The following is a 16,394-nucleotide window of genomic DNA, read 5'->3' on the forward strand; positions in this document are numbered from 1 at the left end:
TCGCAGGGAGCTTTGAGTGCACCAAGTTTATTCCTTGGAAGGAGTTTGTACATTTCTCTGGGAGTTTGCAAAGGAACAGAAGGTTGCCAACTATCTGCTTAATACAAGAAGTTACTAGGGAGTCCTCTGTTGGACCTTTCCTTGCCTCCTGGTGACCTCTCTTCTCTCTGTTCACTTCAAGGCCCCACAAATAATTACTGGGGACTTTTTTTTTTTTTTTTGCTGGACATTGTGTTAGGTACTTCAGGTATCCACCAAATACAGAAAGCTTCTGGAACTTGTGTCCTTTGAAGGAGTCAAGGTTTCACGTTAATGGCTAACCAAACAAGATCCTAGATTAAGGTTTTTTTTTTTTTTTGAGAGAGAGAGAGAAAGAGAGAGAGAGAGAGGGAGAGAGAGAGACAGAAGGCAAGAAGGTAGAAAAGAAAGATATTTGAGGAATGAGCACTACTCAGGAGGGGGATAGGCAGCAGGTTTTGGGACATTTTATTTTCAACTTTGAAGATGTGTAGTTCTGAGATGAGACATCACTATTGTTATGTTGTCTGAGCTTCCTTTGACATGCTTTTCACTGTAAAGATGGAGCACTCGTACTGCTCCAATTTGAAAAACTGGAGAGAAACAGAAAAGACAAAGAGCTGACAAGAAAAAAAATCAATATTTATAGTAAGGCAAATGCTGTCTGGAATTCACATTCTCCCAGTCCCCTCCCTCTATTAAAACTGTATCTTTTATTTTGAGGAAGGTTTGATATGGACAGGAATGGTAAGCTCAGAGATCCAGGAGCTGCCTGGGTTGGTTCTGGATCAGTCACTGGGACAAATTGAGCACCTCTTTAATGTCACTTTCTTCCAATGGGAAGGCGAGGCTGTGAGCTAGGAAACTGTTAAGCTCCTTTCCTAGACTGGTATTCATGGAACAAGAAACAACTCTTTCTCTGGTTTAGCCACAGTTGTTTGTCTGTAAAAGTCAAGTGAGACTTGCAAAGTTGCTGATGCTTGTTCATTTCTACAGAGACACTGATGGTTCCAGGATTGACCTTTTAAAGTGGTCTCAAGGCTAATCAGGTTTCTGCAATGGTTACTATTCTGTGCTATTCATGCCCTTCACCATATTTTCCAGAAGCTGTGTCCTGATGTCTTTTTGTTTGTGACTCCTGGTCGTTTGGAGCTTCTCCTTAGTTAGAAAGCAGGAGGGGGAGGACGGGTGGTAACTGGCTCTTTAAAAACCAATGTGCCCATTTATTCAATGTTTATTGCCACCATATACAAATATATTCATACCACCCAAGAATTTTAAATTGTTATTTTAATTCAGCTCTCTTGTAAAATGATAAGTTCACAGTCAAGCTCATGGTAATATTTCCTCCTAGGCTCTGAATATTTGCTGGTAAATAGCCCTTTGTACTAGCATAGGTCATCATGCACACACAGTTTGTATTAAGACTGAGAAAGGGAATATTTTAGAGGGAATTTCTGAAAGAAAACACCTGGGCTATCTGAATAATTCTATATATCCTTTATAATGATAAAGCAATTGTGTTACACAGCTTTGTATCCCTCATAGGTGGTGTTTGAAGTACAACCTGTTGTTTTTCACATTAGGAAGACCCTTCAGGGTTTAAGATTCAATGCTAAACTCTATATACCTCAGTCCTTTGGATTTTTAATAATTTGAGGCTTGTTTTGTCTCTCAGTACAAATATTCCACTTGCTTTGCTCTATGTGGTTTGGCTGCACTATGGTCTTCCTGGGGAAGAATTCCCATCTATGAGTCTATAGCACTTCTTTACTCCCCTGAAAATAAAATGCAGGGATAAATAGTTAATATTCTTTCTTCAAAGCTTTTTATTTCCTGTCCAAAGCAAGACTACATATACTAAGCAAGTGCTTACCATTTATTCACTCGAAAACATATGTGGAGTGTCTATTGTGTTTTAGGTATTTGAACAATTTCCCAGACACTGAACACTTCATTCACCTCTTAAGATCCACTTTAAATGTCACTGAGAAAATGCATAAGTGATAAGAGCATCGAACATTTATAGTATTAGTTACTTTTTTTCAAAGTGTGGTACAATAATGCTTTTCTTTATCTTCACAGCAGAATGTATGATAGCAACTTGTTCTTGTTCAAAGTGTTCCCTTCATGGTTTTCTCACATTCAGTTTATGAATAACCCACTATTACAGCTGGGTGTTGTCCTTGATACATCTTGGTGACTTGATCAGATTATGGGATGCCTGCGCTGGCTCCAAAATGAAGTAAGAATAAGATGTATCTAAAATGTAACCTATCAGCCAGGCAGTGGTGGCACATGCCTTCAATCCTAACACTCAGAGGCAGAAGCAAATATGGTTGAAACAAAACCAATTATTCCTCTCCTCATACCCGGTGTCATGTTAAAGATATAACAATAAAATATGAGGCTTTTAGTGGTTTGATATCATCATCCTTATTGGCGAATCACATGGCCAAATACCTCCTTAAATTGATTAGTATAGTTAAAATTCCAAATTTTAAATATCTTATATTTTTGGTTGTGAGCCTAGCCTTTAATGGCTGAGCCATCTCTCCAGCCCCAAATTTTAAATATCTAAGAAGTTCAATGCCATAGCATCTTGATTTTCTCAAAAGGACATTAGAAAAAGATTTCTATTTGAAAATTAACTCTATGACTTTATGGAGTACTCTCTAAGTATTTTCTTTTGAGTGTTTCTTGAGCTGGACAAAAGATGGAAATGCTTCATATAGTCAACATGAAAAGCCTCTGGACTGAAAGCATTCATTCTATGTCATTGGTAGATAGAAAACTCTGTGAAGTACTGGGTGTCTTGTCCCTGCCATCATGCCAGCATCCAGCAAAGTGCTGGGAGCCTAGTAGGTGCTTGTTGAACTTGTGTTGTTGTCGTCAAGCTTATGTGAATTCAGAAGCTAAGACCTAATTTTGGTCATTCTAAGCTGTTTACTCTCTGCCATTTCACTCAGCAGACTTCTTAACAGCTCTGTTGCAGACCTCACTTCCTGTTTGGTATATTCTAGCTGCCATCTGTACTTTTGACCACAACATTGTAATCAGATGTTGACTACAAGCAGCTCCAGTTAACCCTGCCTAAGGAACCTACCCAAAGGATTAAGCCCTTTACCTAGGTAGTGAGACTTCTCTTCACACAAAATGTTATAGGTCTAAGTACAAAACTTTCCATGTGGTCCCCCCATACATATTCATTTTCCATAGGTTTTGAATTCATTAGGATTGTTTCATAATTCAGTAATGCTGAATGCAGGGTATTCTTCACTAATTCTGAAGATACCAAAAGCTGGGCCCTTCTGCAGGTCTATAAACATAGGAATCAGTTGTCATCTGTAAGACAGCTAAGAAATGGAGCAGATATTACTGTTTTGCATCTGTCTTCTGATAAAAGTAAAACAAAAACAAAGCAACAACAAAAACATGAACTTACAAATAAATGGGAGATTATTGAATTCCCTTGAAGAACGCCTCTACTGATTATAAATACATTTCCTAACCTCCTGTCTTCCCAGATTGATAACTTTTATCTGTTATATTGTTTCTTGGATGAAGCCTCTTTGATTTGGAAGCCCTACAGTTTAAAGAGGGTGTAGCTTCCATCTTTCAAGCTATTCATTAAGTATCACTGCTACTGGATAATCAGATTCCCACTGGGTACTGTATAGTAAAGATATCAGCCAATCAGAAACAGATACTACAAGATGCTTTATTTTTCATTTTCTGGGGATGAACTTTCCCCCCCAATATTGTGATAACCCTACATTGGATGGTTGTGATTTTCAACGTGGTTGTGAGAGTATGGTCCAGTCATAAAAAATTCTTTGCTGTATTCTTGGTTCCTCATTTCCCCCTTGATAGTTTCTAGACTTTGCCATCTCAGAAAACAGGCAAGGGCTATGTATTAAGAAGAACCCTTTAATAATAAAAATGTACAGTGGAATTTAATGCTTTAAATTCTTTGGTTTGTTTCTATTACATGTAGAATAGTGTGCATCCTTGACCTTAACCCTCTAAGCCCTCTTACATGATCTTCTCTGCTTCTTGCTTCTTATCATTCTCTAGTCTTGCCACAGTCTTTTCTGATCTATAAAAATTGACCACTTCATCCATGCTGAGCCTTTGAACCTGGCTTTTATGGTGAGAATGATCTTTGTATGGCACACTCTTCTGAAACATTCACATTATAGGGGGAAATAGTCACTTTGCCTGATGGCTTTCTTCAAAGTGTTTCTAACCCCACTCTTACTATTGATCATGCCTCATGAGCTTCTGCTTTAATTGGGTTTGTTATGTTTTATATTCTGTGCTCATTTATCCAAACTAATGTGGAAGATTATTCAGGACAAGCATTCAACAATACATTTCCCATCTTTTCTCTACTGCTTAGAGTATGCAGTAGCAAAAATCAGATTCTGTTTTTACATAGAATATAACAGGAATGAACTGTTTGTTGATTAGTGAATTAGAGACAGAGAGGACACTGTAAAATTATTCATCTTTATCTTTTTTACACACTTCCTACTAAATGAGCATCTCCAAGGACCAGACTAGAAATCAATAATCTGGAAAGCCTTTGTGGGTGATTCTCATATCAGCCATGTTTGGAAACAGTTGATACTGACTTGGCTCACCACTTATTACTGAAGCAAGCAAGAATTATAATGTGTTAAAAGCTAGGGATCAACAACAAAGCAACTCTAGATGGTAAAATGTTATAATTCATGTGACTCCAAAGAAATAGAGTACAGGTTTTCAGAGAGGTCCCTGGTATTTGAGGCTAATGTTCATTTCAACCAAATCACTTAAGTATATTGGAGACATAAAAATGCTTCTTTCTCTACATATTGTGGGCTACTAATATGTCCCTCAATTTTCATTTTAATTTAAGTCAGTAGTTCTCTAAGAGATGCCATTTGACAATGTCTCAATGCAGATTTTGATAGTCACTACTGGCAGGAATTGTGCCTGTCATCTAGTATAGAGAGACCTGAGGTGCAATTATGCATCCTACAATATATAACATGCCCAGTGAGGAGTTGTACAGTTCCAAGAGTCAATTTGCTGAGAACCTGAAGCCCTAGGTGAGATATTTTTATATAGAAATCAAAATCTTTAATGTTTGGAGAACCATTTTGTCTGACATACATCAAAACATATCATATATGTTTACATATCATATATGTTTCTCAGCTGTTTAAGAGATAGTACTAACCAAATGAGAAATATACTTGGATAGATGAGAGTTACAACTATGCAGCATATTTTTCTTTTATTTATTTTTTCTTATTTTACATATCGATCTCAGTTCCCTTTCCCTCCCTCCCTTCTTCCCTTCCTCTCTCTCTCTCTGTCTCCCTCCCTCCCATGTCCTCAACCACCCTCCCATCCCATCCCCCCACTCCACAGGGAGGGTGATCCCTTCTAGGAGGGATCATCAAAATCTGTCAAGTCATTTGGAGTAGGCACTAGGCCCTACCTCCGGTCTCTAGGTTAAGGGGGTATCCCTCCATGGGGAATGTACTCCCAAATTACTTTCGTGCATCCTGATTCCACTGTCAGAGGTCCGTTAGACTGTCCAGGCCTTCTAGCTGAGACCCATGTTCAGGGGGTCTGAGTTGGTCCAATGCTGGTTTCCCAGCTATCAGTCTGGGGGCCTATTAGCTCCTTCTTTTTCAGGTTAGCTGTCTCTGTGGGTTTCTATAGCCTGGTCTTGTCTTCCCTCTCTGCTTCTGGATTCCAGTTTGGCTCAGTGTTTAGCTGTGGGTGTATGCTTTTGTTTCCATCAGCTACTAGATGAGGGCTCTATTTTATGCCATGAAGTGCTGATACTAGAAAGGGTATTGTCCTTATAGAAGTCTTGACACCTTGTGACTTTTGCTTCTTGATTCCTCAGTATCAATGTCTGTCCAAATCCTGGGATTAAAAATGTTTCCTTCTTTATGCATTATCATCTACCAGCCTTACCTGGTGGACTTAGTGGGCATGTCAGTTGTTCATATCTGCTAAGTCTGTGTTTAAAAATTGAAGGTATAATTCTTAAAAGAAGTTGTGTAGCATTCTCAGAAAATCTTCATGGGTGGTTGGTAGATCTTCAACAGTCTGGAAGCAAGAAGTGAGGGTGTGTTCTTTTGTCCCATTGTCTGGGGATGTGATATAAACCTTTTACTATGAGCCAAGGCAATGAAAGGAACAAAAGAAAGGAGGAGGGAGACTGTGGCTCCCAACTCTTTTTTCAATGCCATATGAACAGGCACAGGTAGCCTTAGTTTATTTACCTTTCTGACATTTAGAAAAGATTATAGGGGCCTTTTCTAAATCTCTGTCCACATCACTTAATAACAATTAGCATGGCCTGTTTGAAAATGTAAGCTCCACAATGATGGGCAAGGAGAAAACAGAGTTACTAGCAACTTGCTAAATTTTGGACAACAGTCACCAGTTTTCCCAAACACAAATCTTCTCCTTTAAACAAAAGGACAAAAGGAACAAAAGCTGTCATCATCACTTGCATGGTACTGTTTTCTTTATGTAGATTGAGGCAGTTAACTTTGCAGTGAATGTGATATGCCAGGATGGCACTGCACCCACTGACTTACAACCATAGCACTTGATGTGAATAAGGTACATGACATAGTACCAGGAATTGGACCATAAGTTTAAATATGATCATTGTTCACTTACCTCTTCTTTCCTTAAAAGATGTTGTGACCCTTTGAAATGAAAGTCTGTTAGGATTTCCTTTCCATCTTGGCTGACATATTCTTAGAACTTTCTAATTTAAAAATTATAATAAAATGTGAACATTTGGGGGGGTCAACTAAACTAGATTTTTGAAAAGAATTTTTCCAGAAGAATTTAGAAGAATGTTACTATGGGAACACAAACTTTTGAAGATTAACTTTAACAATATATTTAGATGATCCTTTTATACAGCTAACTGTATAAATCAGTATAATAATAAACAAACTGAAGACACCATTTTGTCATGGAAAGTGGCCAGCTCTGTGCTTCCGGAGCAACCTTATGTTGGATGTGTACTGCTTCATATAGGCACAAAGCCTGGACAGTACTGCAGATTCCTATTATAGCGGTACCACTTCCGTTATACCCACAGAATACTAGAACTGTAGTAAAGAGATGGCATGGTGAGTTTGCAGAATAGTTTGAAATGTCAACACTTAGTGTTATTTCTATAGATATGAACATGACTTTCAGTGCTCTACTAGATGTTATAATGCTGGTCTTGATGGTCTAAACAAAATTTAAAATGATGGCCTGAACAAAATATCTTAGCTTTTGTCTCAAAAGATAGGCTCTAAGCTATTGAATAATAGAGGAAATCATAGTGTTAAGACCCAAACAGAAAAGGAACTCAAAGTGCTTAACCTGAGTAGTGTGCTATTTTTGACATGATGACAGATGTAAGGGAAGCAATGAAGGGAGGCAAGGGATTCAATGATTAGCTATGTGGAAGTCTTGTCATGGAAGGAGCAATGACAAACCAATGACTGTCAACTTTGACTGGAAGGGATACTAGTAATGTGTCCAGAGGGTAAAATCTGGAGATGCAAAATTAGACTGCAACAGTTCATCCCCTGCCATCTAGGTTTTTTGTTTTCAGATCATCTTGAACCAAGCCCAGACATTCTAGTGACATATGTGTGGCAAGGCAGAGCCCAGCACACAGATTGGCAGATGCTTTGTTTCCTTTCATTGTGTGTGTGGAAGTGAAGATGTTGGTGAAAAGAGAGCACCAACTTCAGTGGAGGACAAGAGCAAGCAGAGAGTACAAACCTGAGTATATGCAGTCTTAGGGTTTACTCACTAATGAAAGATCCTGTAGTTGTTTGAAGGGCTCCCAAATTGCTTAAAGTATTTAATTAGCATATTTACATTATTTATGTATTATGCAAACCCCACCAAGTGTATGATATATCCCAGTAAGGATATTCATATTGTATATTCATTAAGGATCTAATCTTCACTTACATTCTGACTATATATATATGTAACTGAGAAGAACACTATAAATGAAAACTACATTGCATAATTTTCCCTCTAAGCTAATGAGAATAGTCTAATATATTTTGTTTCATAAACAGTGAAAAACAAAGAATTGATTTAGCTTGTGTTTTGATTGATAAGTACAATTTCAGCCTTTAACATAAAAGTATTGTTACTTATTTCTTCTGCTTATGGCATGGTTGCAGCCTAAGACTGCAACTGAACCTCTTTGCAACCCAGTTAATTTGGCAAAGACAAAATTAGCATTTCAGAGGTCGTTTGCCCCATTCTGTGAGCTGGCTATTCACTGGTGATAATTTTCTTTACTGTAAAAGATTTTTTTTTCTTTTTGTCAACTATGTATCAGATATTCAGGTTATATGAAGACTGTAAAATTAACCACCAAACCATCCAATCAGTAAATGAACAAATGAACTCAATAGTTCTCAGAATAAAAAATGCAAATGTCCAATAAATGCTCAAAATAGGGAGGATGAGATCAAGATCCTTTGCAAGCAAGGAAATAAAGATTAAAAGTGCTTTGAAATTGCATCTTACCACATTAGGATGGCTATGATCAGAACAAGAAACAACAGAGAGAACAAATGTTGAGAAATGTTGGTGATGAGTGATGATGCAGGGAAAGAGCAACCTTATGCACTGCCAGTGGGAAAATAAACTGGCACAGCCATTGTTCAAATCTGTATGAGGCTTTCTTAAAAAAAAAAAAAAAAGAAAAGAAAGAAAAAGACCTAATATACCTGAGGACTCTAAGTCGACACATCAAGGAGACACTTGCATGTCTATGTTTATTGTTGCATTATTCATGATAGCCAGAAAGTGGGTTAGTCTATTTGTCCAGAAGTAGAAAATGGATACATTACAACATACACAGTTGGAATTGTATGCAGTCACAGAAAAAGCAAAATAACATTTGCAGGGAAATGACTAAATAAATATGTGTCTATCCAACTTAGGAAACAAATAGCTTAAAATACATGTACATCTATTTTCATGACATCTGTCTTGTTTCTAATTGTTTTCTTGAAGACAATATGTACAAAACATTGGAAAATATTAAAGGACAGAGACCAAAACCATGAAATGACACTCTCTACTTAGCCATTTGTAGCATGTGCCTGAGGCATGTTTGGTACATGCATTACTGTCAAAGGATTAATCAATGATTTAAAGTGCTTGGTCTTTTCAAAATATTTATCTTGACAGTAGTAATAATAATAACCAATGTTTGCTGAGTACTTTTCATGTAGACATGAATAGCTTGCACATATCATTTCACTTAATCCTTTAAAAAGATGCTTCTATAATCTAGGTATTTTCTGCATCCTTTCCCATAGTGGGAATGCCTCTGGACCCATTGATCATTGATCAGAAATAGCAGGAGAAAATTAGATAAACTGATAGGGAGATAAACATGATTTTGGTGGTTCTCTGTTAACACAAACACACACACACACACACACACACACACACACACACACACTGCCACCACCATCACTACCACCAATGAACATCTTGTTTTGTATGTTTCTCTTTTTATTTAAATTAGAGGCAATCATATTTAATATAGCAATATCAGTTCCCTTTCCTTCCCATTTTCCCATGCCTCTCACTGACCTCCATCCCATCCCTCTTCTGCTACATAGAAAGTGTGAGGCCTTCTATCGGGAAATCATCAATGTCGGTCACATCATTTGGGTCATGGACTAGGCCCTCCCCCCGTGTGTATAGGCAGAGAGGGTATCCCTCTATGGGGAATGGGCTCCCAATGTCCATACACACACTACGTATAAATGGTGTTCCATTACCAGGGACTGCCCCCATAGACTGCCCAGGCCTCTTAACTGACACTCACGCGCAGGGGGCCTGTTTCCATCCTATGCTGGTTTCAAGCTGTCACTCTGGGGTCCATGAACTCCCCCTTGTTCAGGTCAGCTGTTTCTTTGGGTTTCCCCAGCATGGTCTTGACCCATTTGCTTATGACTCCTCCCTCTATACAACTGATTTGCAGGAGTTTGGCTCAGTGCTCAGCTGTGAGTTTCTGCTTCTGTTTCCATCAGCTACTGGGTGAAGGCTCTATGATAGCATATAAGGTAGCCATCAATCTCATTATATGGGAAGGGCATTTAAGTTAGTCTCTCCACCATTGCTTAGGTTTTTACTTGGGGTCATCCTAGTATATATCTGGACATTTCCCTAATGCCAGATTTCTCTTTGAGCCTATAATGTCTCCCTCTATTAAGGTATCTCTTTTCTTTCTCTCCTCTATTTTTCCCCCAGCTCAATCTTCCTGATCCCTCATGTCTTTCTCCCTGCTCTTCTTCTCCCCTTTTCTTTATCCTAACTCCCTCTCCCCTTCCTCCATGCTCCCATTTTGCTCAGGAGATTTTGTCCCTTTCCACTTCTCCTAGAGACCATGTATGTCTCTCTTAGGGTTCTCCTTGTTTTCAAGCTTCTCTGGAGGCATGGATTGTAGGCTAGTGATCCTTTGCTCTATGTCTAAAATCTATATATTAGTGAGTACATGCCGTGTTCCTCCTTTTGTGACTGGGTTACCTCACTCAGGATGGTTTCTTCAAGTTACATCCATTTGCCTGCTAATTTCAAGACTCCATTTTTTTTTCTGAGTAATACTCCATTTTTAGTTAATTGTTATGATTTTATAATTCTTACTAGTAAAGTGATTTTGATTGAAATATGCAGAACTTAACCATGCTGGAATGCTTCTCTTGTCTTCATTACATGTTCTAATGGAACATCCATTTCAGGAATGACACTGCATGGTTGAACTCTCAGTCACCTAGAAAAGGTACATGTGCAAAGGCAGTCTTCTTTCATCAAACTTTTCCAAAATATTTATGAACAAGGACAAATACAAGCCCCTCATGTATGTGCAGTGGTTCTGTGCAGCACAGTGATTATGGCATGCATGCATTCTTTCTCATTCATTTTAATGGGTGTGGCAGTTCATAGACCTCTCTTGGGGAAAGGATTGACCCTTATCAAGATTAACTGGTTTAAAAAGCCCATAATTGATGTTTTTTTCTTTCGGGATGACTGCAGAGTGAAACCTTATCATTAGGACACAGCTATAAAGACTTCCTGTATAAATTTGGTTGCCACCATTTAGAAAAAAAGGTGTCCCAAGTGCTGATACTCTCTGATTCTGCAAACATAAGCACACTTCTGCTAGAGACTTCAGTTAGGGATGTTTCGCTATATGATTATGCTTTGATAAATATTGGAAAGTGAGGCTATTTTTATAACTTAGACATATGGAACCCAGCTTCCTCCTCTCAGTAAGGTAACACTACATTGCTAGAACTCTTTTATCATCACTCATTGCAAACATTTTAAAAAGAACCTAAGCTCTTCTAGAAAGCCTAAAGACAGCTTTGATTTGAAGAACTATGGGATCTTCTAGGACAGTGGTTCTCGCCTTTCCTAATGCTGTGGCCCTTAATATGTTTCTCATGTTGTAAAGAGCCCCACCATAAAATTATTTTTTGTTGCTACTTAGTAGCTGTAGCTTGACTGCTGTTGTGAATCATAATGTAAATATCTATGTTTTCCAATGATTGTTGGCAACCCCAGTGCTGGGGTCACTCAACTTCAACAGGGTTGCAACCCACTGTTCTAGGTGATCTCTGTACTGAGATTCACTTTTCTATTAAATGCAGCATCATTATTAAGTATTGGAACACAGAACTAATGTTTACTTTATAGTGTCTTGTATAAATGTAGAGTCGTGTTTGTATCATTTAGCTATTGTCAAACTAATGCTGTTTGACAGATTACTATGGCATTTAGTGGCCTAAACAGACATCACCTATCTTCATGAATCAAGTAGGTCACCTGTGCTGGCTTACCTAAGTGGAACTTAGCTGTTTAACAGGAGGTCCAGAAGTCAGTCCCTCCCAGAAAGAGTGGCTGTTTTGAAAGTTCTGCTCCACGTGTATTTATTCTGAGTTCAGCTCATAGGATGATATCTATCTAGAAAATCACATATAGTTAGGAGCACAAATAAGCAAATAGAATCAATCAAGTACTCTCAAGGCATATACAGGGTTATAGCACATTTCTGTTTCTTCTTACCTGCCATTTGTCAAAGAAAATCTTATTTACAAGGCTACTCTCTTAGGTAGGGAAATGCTTTCCTTTCAAGACGGGACTGCAGAAATGGTGAGTGGATGAAGAAGTTTAAAAATGAAGGAATGCATTCTATACACATACCCACACTCCACAATGTTTACTCAAATTGCTAATAGCAGTGGTGTTTTTAAGAAAATAAAAATCTATACTATTTTTTCTTTCAACTTGGTGAGTGAATTCTTTCTGTAGTGAAATTTTATATATTTCATTGTTACCTAATTATACAACAGATGTAGAATATGAGTCTCCTTACACTGGTACCAGTTACCCCAAGCCCACAAGAATAGGACAATACATTTTTAAAATATTATAAAAATGATGTTCATGTTTAAGCAAAATTGCCATAGTCTTCCCTGGTTTCTTTGTCTTTAGCAACTCTTGTTTCTCCATTTGCATAATTTCTTTAAATTTAAAGACGTCAAAAAATCTGTCTGTCTGCCTGTCTGTCTATCATCTATATATATATATATATATATATATATATATATATATATCTGCCTATCCATCTAAACTTTGTCTATGATCTATGAAACGGGAGCTCATTCAGTAGCCTATACCACCCTGGAATTCACTATCTGTCTTAGGCTGGTGTCAAACTTGTAACAATCCTCTTCCCCTGCTTCTTGAATACTGGGATTTTAGATGTGCATCAAAACAGCTAGCTCTAAGTTTTTTTCATTTTTATACACAAATTTATTTTTATTTTATGTGTAGTTGGGTTTTGCTTGTATGAATTTCTGTATAGCATATGCATAGTGTCCATGGAGGCCAGGAGAAGGTATCAGATCCCCTGGAACTGGAGTTAGAGGCTATTATTAGCCAAGATATGGATGCTTGAAATTGAAACTGGGTCCTCCAGAAGAGATCTTTTTTATTATGTATTGTTATTTATTCTTTGTCTTTCACACCATGCATCTCCGTACCACTCATTTACCTGTCCCTTCGTATCCAGAAGAGCTCTTAAACACTGAGACATTTCTCCAGTACCTCAAAGTTTATTGTCAAAAATATTTGTGCTTATGATATGCAATATTGTTTTAAGCATGTTTACATTCTGGAATGGATGAATGAAGGTTACTAACAGAATTATAACCCTCTACACTTGCCTTGTGGTAAGAACACTATATTTTATCTGTTAGCAATTTTCAAATATACAGTAATTTCCTTAACTATAGTCACCACTGAGTATTAACAATAAACATTTTACACTTTCCTCTCATTTGAAAATTTGCATCCTTTGTCCAACAACTCCCTGGAGATTTTTATATTTACTTCTATTTATTAGTGTCACTTAACAGTTTTTATAACCTTAGAGCCTGTTTCAAAATCTAATTTATTAACCATCCTGACATTTAAATAAATGTGGTAGATTAAAAATAAAATAGATACATAAAATCTCTTGTCTTTGAAATTTAAACAACGTTGCCATGTTTTCCTTCATTATATTAACTTAATTTTGCAGCTGCCATTTCCTGCCTTTTCTTCTAGTTTGTTCTGTCAAATATCTGATACCATAGCATTAATTGTTAAATCAAGTGTCAGCAAACTGTGGCCAATGGACCAGTCCAGGCCACTGCCTCCTTCATATGTGTCTTGTGAACCAAAAATAGCTTACAACTTTTTATTTACCATTAGTATGTAGGACTGTCTTTCCTGCATGTGACAGAACCCTGGAAGATTCTGAGCTTTCCTGTGGATGCTAGCCTTTTAACCTGGGTCCTGTATGGGAGCACCCAGTACTCTTAACCATTGAGTCATCTCTACAGCCTAAGTTTTACATTTTTAGATAGTTGAAAATAAACACTGGGATATTTTAGCTCATGTGAAAATTATATAGAATAATAATTTTGGCCCATATTTAAAGTTTTATTAAAACACATTAATTTACATATTATGTGTAGATGCAATAGGAAAATCAAATATTTGCAAAAGAATGTACAAATTTGCTGTTTGGCCCTTTACTGCTTATGTTTATTTCTAGTCTAAAATGATGTCTCAAACTACCATAGACTCTGTAGACAGGTCTAGTGTTATGTAAATACAAGTTACAAAGTAAGATCAACTCTTGTATAAAAATTAATGCATATGTGCATACAGGTTGAATTTCTGAATTACTGGAAAATCCTTTGGATTTAAGATATAAATAGTAATTTTGAAAATTAAAGTGAAGGTCTGCCTTGGTGGTACACACATTTACTCTCAGCACTCAAGAGGCTGAGACAGGCAAGCCTCAATGAGTTTCAAAGCCTGATCTACAAAGAGAGGTCAAGGTCAGTCAGGGCTTCACAGTGAGACCTGTCTCAGGAAAAACAAAGAAAACCCCTTAACTTTAGGAACTGGGCAGATAACTCAATGGTTAAGAATGCATGTGCTCCCCAGAGAACCTGAATTGTGCTTCTGGCACCCAAGTAACTCACAACTTCCTGTAAATCTAAATCCAGGGGCTCCAATGCCCTCTTCTGGCCCCCATGAACATAGTATTGATGTGCAAACACCCACACAGAAGCACACACATGCATGTAATTAAAAATAATAACTGCAAAAGATACATTATAACATTAAAACCACATAAACTTTATAAATCCTTAGGTACTAAGAAGTACAACTCTTTTTGGACTGAAATCTTAGAGACACAGAATTTTATAAATATCTTCCTTGAATTATGTACATTACAGCTATTATTGTTGGTTTATAATACTGTATACTAGAAACTCCTTTAATATTGATGTTTCTAGATTAAATCAGATTTGATTCATAAAAACTGACTAGTGGAGCTAGAGAGATGGCTCAAAGGTCAAGAACACTGGGTGCTCTTCCATAGGACCCGGGTTCAATTCCCAGCACCCTCTTGGCAGCTCACAACTGCATGTAATTCCAGTTCCAAGAGATCTGAACAGCCTCATATAGACATATGTGCTGGCAAAACACCAACACATAATTTTTTTTAAAAAAAAATTTAAAGTTAACCTAAAAAAAAGTGGTGGTACACACCTTTAATCCCAGCTCTTGGGAGGCAGCAGAGGCAAGTGGATCTCTGTGATTTCAAGGCCAGCCTGGTCTACAGGGCTAGTTCCAGAATAGCCAAGGCTACACAGAAACCGTCTCAAAAAACAAACAAACAAACAAAAGAAACTGACTAGCAGGTAAATGTGTTTTCTTAACTTATAATTTTACTATCCCTTTTAGATAACATCTGTTACATTAAGTATTTCCATGTTTTAAAAAAGCAAAATATCACATAAACTATATTGATGTTAAAAATAAATGGGAGTATGTGGTAAAACAATGAGAATTTTTCATGGCTTAGTGCGTAAATATTATAAGCAGAATACTGTTTTAAGGGTTGCAATTTTATCTTGTCAAAGAGGAGAAATAAACTGTGAAAACTGTCATTCTTTTATTGATTTTTGAATGTTGTGTCTTCTTGTTTCTACATTTAAGGTTTAACATTATTGTATCCAGAACTCCTCTAAAGAAGAGGTTGTAAAGAGCTTCCAAAGCCTCACTATAAGCACACAACTGTTCTGTGCTTTCAACTGCATAGTTTGCTTACAGAGCAATCTTGCCACAGAGTTGGATGTGTGTGGATGTGAGCTCATGGTCTTGCCAGTGCAACCATGTTTTGCCAAGGGATATGGCCTGGTCTTCCACTCTCTGATGTTTCTTTTGGCTGACTTTTTCACATTCCTGTGACCCTTTGAATGGAGCCGTCTTAACAGCTTTTGCTTTACAGCATAGCCTCCTGCTATCATTTCCTGCAGGTTTTGCCTTAGATCTCAGCAGCTTCCTGAGTAAAAGTCACCTTGGTGTCTTTCTTCTAAGAGGATCTCCATAGGCTCCTAGTCTGAGCTCCCCAAGAGTTTAAACAGAATGACCACGAGTATTATCACTGGACTGGACAGAAGGCTGAGCTTGGAATACTCTTGTATTCCAAAGCATAGGACTAGGTAGGGTGGGAACAGGGAACTAGAAAAATGTCCCTGAGGGCGGGGATCAAATGACCCTAGAGAAGGAAATTCCAGTTGAAAATAGAAACCAGGTCAGCACCCTTGTGAGAACCATGGCATGCTCCACATAGAAACTGGCAACCTGTGGTCTGTGAAGGCTGCTGTCAGAAGTCTGTGGATTGGTCTAGATATGGGGTTTGGTTTTAGGAAAGTAATTGGGTGGTGCAAACCCAAACT

General features: G+C 37.6%; 1 protein-coding gene across 2 annotated transcripts in view; it reads left to right on the forward strand.

Moving 5' to 3' along the window:
• The window catches only part of Arhgap6 (Rho GTPase activating protein 6), a 480,929-nt gene that overhangs the window by 257,382 nt on the left and 207,153 nt on the right, over nt 1–16,394 (forward strand). The window lies entirely within an intron of this gene.

Source organism: Phodopus roborovskii, unplaced genomic scaffold (genome assembly GCF_943737965.1).
Source record: "Phodopus roborovskii unplaced genomic scaffold, PHOROB, whole genome shotgun sequence".
In the NCBI taxonomy this organism is placed as follows: domain Eukaryota; kingdom Metazoa; phylum Chordata; class Mammalia; order Rodentia; family Cricetidae; genus Phodopus; species Phodopus roborovskii.